Here is a 7,003-nt window from a genome sequence, read left to right as displayed (position 1 = left end):
GGCAATGTAAGAAGAACTTTTCTTGCGGAGATCACCATTGATTGCTTTTAAGAACTCATGCTCTTGCTCAAGATTGAGCTTTTCAAAGCGTAATTTCTCATGAGCTCTCACTACAAGAGATCGGGCCTACTATGACGAGCCAAAGAATGTCATGGAATAGCCAAAAACGTCACAAAATACACCTTCATGACATTTTATGGGCATCACGAGCATCGTCACAGAATCTCCGTCACAGATTACTCGTAGTGACGAGGCGCACACTAAACGTCACTGAAAATGGGACCTTCGGTGACGTCCTCTACAATGTCGTCGACTTTGGTATTTATGTGACGGGCAATAAACGTCACATGTTAGATGAAAATATGCCATAGTCTACCATATTCAATGACAAAGCAACGTCACTGACTTGATGCCACGCTAGCATAGGCCACATCATGAATTATCAAATCCAATATAGTCAAAATGCATATCACAACAAGTATTTAATTCACATCCCATTATATAAATAAATTAGAGCCAATGCACATTATAGATTGAAATAAAATACAAATCATATTATAAATTCCATTATCTTAGCCAAATCATCCTCTTAACAAAAATTACACAGATTCACAAGCACGACAATAAAAAGTTGCAAAGCAATATTTATAGATAACTAAAGACCACAAAATTGTTGCCCCAATGGCCTTCATGCACAAGTTTGGATTGGGACTAAATAGTTGCTCGAGCCTTCAAGAGAAGACCAATCAGTTTATCCATTTCGTGTGGCTTCATTTTCAGGCTTCACTCTTGTCTTGCTGGATCTTCTTCACATATTCAGATTTTTCTTATCGCGTCCTCTTCATCTCTTCAGGTGCTCTCTCTTCTGCTCAAGTCTCACGATTAACTCCTCACGCTGCCTATAAATTAACAAAACACAACAACATTGCAGCTTCGTTAAATGAAAACAAACAAGACAACAAGTTACAAGAGTACCACTAAGAATCTCACAATCTACCAATTTATGAATGTGAAATAGAAAAGTGCCTTATTAAATAAACCCAAGAATTAGTTATAATGGTTAAAGAACATGCCTAACCCATAGCTAGAGTTATAATGGTTAAAGAACCTGCAATATGTGCATTCCTTAGGTTAGCATACACCTCGCGCTGCGTTTATCTTCCGCAAGAAATGCCCTCCTTTCCCTCTCACTTTACGAAACTAGTGGCATGATTGAGCACCTGAAGCTGCAAAAATATGACAGAAAATGGAACTGGATGAATTGCCAAAATACCTTTCAGCCTATGGTATCAACACTAACTAAATGAATTCCGCTTAAATTTGTTTGGAACTGGACCTTAACAATGCAGCCATTTTACATGTGCATATGTATTTTTCTAAAGCACGCATGAAGCTAATCAAGCAGCTAACTTAGAATGCAGATACAAGTTGCACTAGTATTGTATATTTCTCACGGCATTGATACTAAAACTGACTTGCTGCACCTGCACAAAAAAACTTCTGGAATATTTCTCAAAGTGCCAAGTATCTATGCACATAAAAGTGCTCCCAAATCACAGAAGGTGCTGATCTATATAACAATAAATTCTAACCATCTGAAATAAGTGTTAATTAACAAAGGTATTAGTTCATCATCTAGTTCATCACTAGCAAGTTCACTAGATGACCTATAACAGGGGGAAATAGAGAGAGAGAGAAAAGGGGATCTCCTCACGGTGCTCGTTGTCATATAGTTGGCCGGTGACCCGCTGCATCCATCGACCATTCGCGGGTGGAGCCTCTGGACGGCGGAAGCGGATCCGACGGTGAGGCAGGCAGGGGGTTGGCCTTGGCGGATGGTCGTCCTCGTGGCGGTGGTGGCGGATCCAGTCCCCGTGGAGGTGGCCTTGCTCGCCGTGGTGGCTTACAACGACGAGCAGACAGCGGGAGTCGCGAGGAGCGCGAGAAGGAGGCGCCCTTCGTGGCCGGGCTGCACCACTGCTCCCATTGTGGTGGACGTCCGAGGAGGGACACGAAGGTGGTGACGCGTTCAGGAGCGTAGCGTCGGTGAGGAAACACGGCAGCGTCAGCGGAGATCATGCCATAGACGAGCCGACAGGGTCAAGAAGAGAAGGCGCACTGAGTTCTACCGCCGGGTCGTCCTGTTGCTTCACCAGGTCGAATCCTCGTGCAGGGGCTCCACCTCCCGGGCCCGACTGCCTGCGGCGGCAGCAGTTCCTCTGCCACCACGGGCGCTGCAGGGGCTTACTCCGGGGTCTCGATGCCGGCGGTGGGGGCGGTTGTTGAGTTGATGGTCGGGGCGGTGGAGGTGGATGGGAGTGGGAACGTGGGGGTTGCGGGAGAGGAGCGGCGGAGGGGAGGCGGAGATTGGATCGGGATTGATAAACGAAGAAGACGGCCCCAGATGGGATAATGGGGATTAGGGTCGTCCGGTTTTAGTTAAATGGGCTTCGCTCCACAAAAAATGGCCACCCCACCTAAGCAACTTTCCGGACGACCCTAATAAGTACTTATAAAATTTCATTTTCGGCGCGCCAGAGGGCAAATCGATTCCACCCTTAAACTAGTGAATTTGACACGCTTACAAGAAAAAGTAGTAGGTTTTTTTATTATAAGACAAAATAAAAATAGTGGGTTTGACAAGTACCATGTCCGTGTATAATCTGATAAAAAACGCGGGTAACATGTATGTGTATAATCTGATTAAAAAAAGTAAAAAAGTACGTACCATATACGTGTATAGTCTGATCAAAACATTGGGAAACATTGGATTCATTTTGTGCTCTACATGTGGGTTAGATGCAAATACAAATTTTCCTAAAAAAGACATAAATACAAATGTTTGTCGTGCAACCATAACAAAAAAATACCAACGAATAATAATGATCACCAAAATTCTGAACTCGTGTACATTATAGAAACCTGTGTTGCAGCTGGCAAGTTCAAACTCTTCCTACCGAACTAATTCCCATCCAATCTCTTATTTCCTTTTTTGATAGAATGAAACAACTGCGACACTATGCTGCCATATCCATTGATGACGAACACCACCTATAAAATGCTACATTTGGAATCATCAATGACAGTAGTAGGTTCATCACGGAAATTACCAACACGTCATAGAAATTGGCAACCAGGTGTGGCTCAGTGGCCCAGGCGATTTAGTGACATTAATCGTCTTTGATTCATAGTAATAAGTGACACGACCTTCAAAACGTCACACATTAGATATTTCGATGACACTGTCAACCATCGTCACGAGGACTTTCGTCACAGTATCTCAATTTTCTTGTAGTGTCTTAAAAGTTCTCGATGATCTTCGAAGATAGTTTCATGAGCTAACTTAAGAGTGTTTAGTTCTTTAGTTAGAGCCTCAATCTTCTCCTTTTCATTGTCATTCGTTTTATCTTGATTAGCATGATTAATTGACCTTTCATCATAGTATTCATCACTAGAGTTGTCAACAAGCATATCATCACCCAACAAGTCATCTTCATCACTATTGAAATCAACATACTCGGGGTGTGTTACCTTAGGACCTTTGGCCATGAAGCATCTTCCAATTCCTTCATTTGGTGAGTCAAATATGTCGTAGGAGTTGGTTGACACAATTGCTAGACCGGCAACACCTTCATCTTGAGTATCTTCGGAGTCGGAGTGATAACTTCTCTCGGAGTGGCTGTCGGAGTCGGAGCCGGATACCCATTCACCAACATGAGCTTGATGTCTTCATTTTGTGTAGCTCCTTGATGATTTTTACTTCCTTTCCAAATCCTTGCTTCTCCGTGAGTATCTTCGTTCATAACGATCATCTCTACTCCTTCTCTCTCTTGGTGGTGATTCTTTGCTTCTTCTTCTTGGAGAATCTTCTCTTCTCTTGTAGGGAGCCGTACACTCATTGGAATAGTGTCCGGGTCTTCCACAACTGTAGCAGTTTCGCTCTCGACTAGAAGATCTTTTGTCATTGTAGGACCTTGACTTGAAGCTTCTATCTTTGCTTCTACTCTTGTAGAACTTGTTGAAGTTCTTCACCATTAAGCTCAATTCTTCATTGAAGTTTTGTTTCTCACTTGATGATGTAGGGGCTTCACATGAGGCTTTGTAGGCACCACTTGATTTGTTGTGAAGTTCCTCTTTATCCTTAAGTGACATCTCATGAGCAACAATTCTTCCAATCACCTCCGTTGGCTTGAGATCTTTGTAATTGGGCATCATTTGGATCAATGTGCACACGGTATCATATTTTCCATCCAAGGCTCTTAGAATCTTCTTGATGATGAATCTATCGGTCATCTCTTCACTTCCTAAGCCGGCAATCTCATTTGTGATGAGAGCAAGCCTAGAGTACATTTCAGCGACACCTTCACCATCCTTCATTTTGAACTTGTCAAGTTGACTTTGAAGCACATCCAACTTGGATTCCTTGACGGAGTCAGTACCTTCGTGCATATCAATCAAAGTGTCCCAAATTTCCTTTGCATTCTCAAGACAGCTGATTTTGTTGAATTCTTTGGAGCACAATCCGTTGAAGAGAATATCACAAGCTTGAGCATTGTATTGCAACATCTTCAACTCATCCGCGGTAGCTTCACGGTTTGGTTCTTTTCCATCAAAGAAGTCACCTTGCAAACCAACACACACAATAGCCCAAACGGCGGGGTTATGCCCAAGAATATGCATTTTTATTTTATGCTTCCAACTAGCAAAATTAGTACCATCAAAGTAAGGACCTCTACGGTGATAATTTCCCTCGCTAGACGCCATACTCTCCTAGGTTGTGAAACCAAGGCTATGACCACCAAAAGCTATGGAGATCAAAGCAAATGGAGACCAAAGCTCTGATACCACTTGTAGGATCTAAAGTATGTCTAGAGGGGGGGTGATTAGACTACTTGACCAAATAAAAACTTAACCTTTTCCCAATTTTAGTTCTTGGCAGATTTTAGCTATTGTAGGACAAGTCAAGCAATCATCACACAATTCAAGCAAGCATGCAAAGAGTATATTGGCAGCGGAAAGTAAAGCATGCAACTTGCAAGAATGTAAAGGGAAGGGTTTGGAGAATTCAAACGCAATTGGAGACACAGATGTTTTTCCCGTGGTTCGGATAGGTGGTGCTATCCTACATCCACGTTGATGGAGACTTCAACCCACGAAGGGTAACGGTTGCGCGAGTCCACGGAGGGCTCCACCCACAAAGGGTAACGGTTGCGCGAGTCCACGAAGGGCTCCACCCACAAAGGGTCCACGAAGAAGCAACCACCCACAAAGGGTCCACGAAGAAGCAACCTTGTCTATCCCACCATGGCCATCGCCCACGAAGGACTTGCCTCACTAGCGGTAGATCTTCACGAAGTAGGCGATCTCCTTGCCCTTACAAACTCCTTGGTTCAACTCCACAATCTTGTCGGAGGCTCCCAAGTGACACCTAGCCAATCTAGGAGACACCACTCTCCAAGAAGTAACAAATGGTGTGTAGGTAATGAACTCCTTGCTCTTGTGCTTCAAATGATAGTCTCCCCAACACTCAACTCTCTCTCATAGGATTTGGATTTTGTGGAAAGAAGATTTGAGTGGAAAGCAACTTGGGGAAGGCTAGAGATCAAGATTCATATGGTAGGAATGGAATATCTTGGTCTCAACACATGAGTAGGTGGTTCTCTCTCAGAACATATGAGTTGGAATTGTGTATGTGTTCTGATGGCTCTCTCAACGAATGAAGAGGAGGTGGAGGGGTATTTATAGCCTCCACACAAAATCCAACCGTTACACACAGTTTTCCAATCTCGGTGGGACCGAATCAACAAACTCGGTCGGACCGAAAATGTAAACCTAGTGACCGTTAGAGATTTTCGGTGGGACTGACATGCAACTCGGTAGGACCGATATGGTTAGGGTTTGGGCATAACGTAATCTCGGTGAGACCGATTGCACAAACTCGATGAGACAGAATTTGGTAATTAGCTAACCAGAGAGTTGGTCAGGCAAACTCGGTGGGACCGATCCGCTCTTTCGGTGAGACCGAAAAGTTACGAAAGGGAAACAGAGAGTTTGCAATCCCATCTCGGTGAGACCGAGATCCCTATCGGTAGAACCGAATTGCTAGGGTTTGGCAGTGGTTTATGACAAGTGAAACTCGGTGGCGCCGAATAGGAAGAATCGGTAGGACCGAGTTTGGCTTAGGGTTTAGGTCATATGTGGATATGGGAAAGTAGTTGAGGGTTTTGGAGCATATCACTAAGCACATGAAGCAAGAGGCTCATTAAGCAACACCTCATCCCTCCTTGATAGTATTGGCTTTTCCTAAAGACTCAATGTGATCTTGGATCACTAAAATATAAAATGAAGAGTCTTGAGCTTTTGAGCTTGAGCCAATCCTTTGTCCTTAGCATTTTGAGGGTTCCACTTTCACATCCATGCCATGCCAATCATTGAGCTTTCCTGAAATAATCATCTTGGGATAGCATTAGCTCAATGAGCTATATGTTGTTATGAATTACCAAAACCACCTAGGGATAGTTGCACTTTCAGATAGTCACGGATTGGGGGTCGAGATGCAGCATATGGATCTGGTAATGTTCAAGCACCGCGTTGAAGAAGGTGGAGAAAGGGGGAATCAGGTCTGCCCAAAGGGTGTCGATGAAGATTGGTACCTCGGTGAACGCCCGAGCAATGCGAGTGCGAGACGTAGGCCAAGCCACTGTCTCCCCCACTCGTTGAAACTGGTGGCAAGCATGGGACACACCTTGTCCATGGCCTCATCATTGAGCACCAACGATCGGCCGACTGCAGGCTCGGCGGTTGGAGGCGCACCTGGCAAAGATAGAGGCTTCTTCCCCTTGTCTGCTTGTTTCGGCGCCATGGCGATGAAGCAAGCAGAGTCCAGGTCAGATTGGAGAGGAGGAGCAGAGTCTCGAGGAAGCAGAGGGACTGGGGAAGCAAGACGTAGGCGATGGGAGAATAACTATGTAGGTTGCGGGGGCCGCATAGCCAGGAAGATTCC

The 7,003-nt window shown here is 44.4% G+C and overlaps 1 long non-coding RNA gene across 1 annotated transcript; it reads right to left on the bottom strand.

Annotated features, from left to right (window-relative positions):
* Positions 1–533: 533 nt before the first annotated feature.
* Positions 534–2,414, bottom strand: LOC147981110 (uncharacterized). The gene is made up of 3 exons (XR_015599869.1): positions 1,715–2,414; positions 1,109–1,226; positions 534–899 (listed from the first exon to the last, which is right to left on the bottom strand). It is a non-coding gene; the product is annotated as an uncharacterized LOC147981110 (long non-coding RNA).
* Positions 2,415–7,003: the final 4,589 nt, after the last annotated feature.

Source organism: Triticum urartu, chromosome 3A (genome assembly GCF_056163025.1).
Source record: "Triticum urartu cultivar PI428250 chromosome 3A, HENAU_Tu73, whole genome shotgun sequence".
In the NCBI taxonomy this organism is placed as follows: Eukaryota; Viridiplantae; Streptophyta; class Magnoliopsida; order Poales; family Poaceae; genus Triticum; species Triticum urartu.
This window is presented reverse-complemented; position numbering and strand designations above follow the sequence as displayed.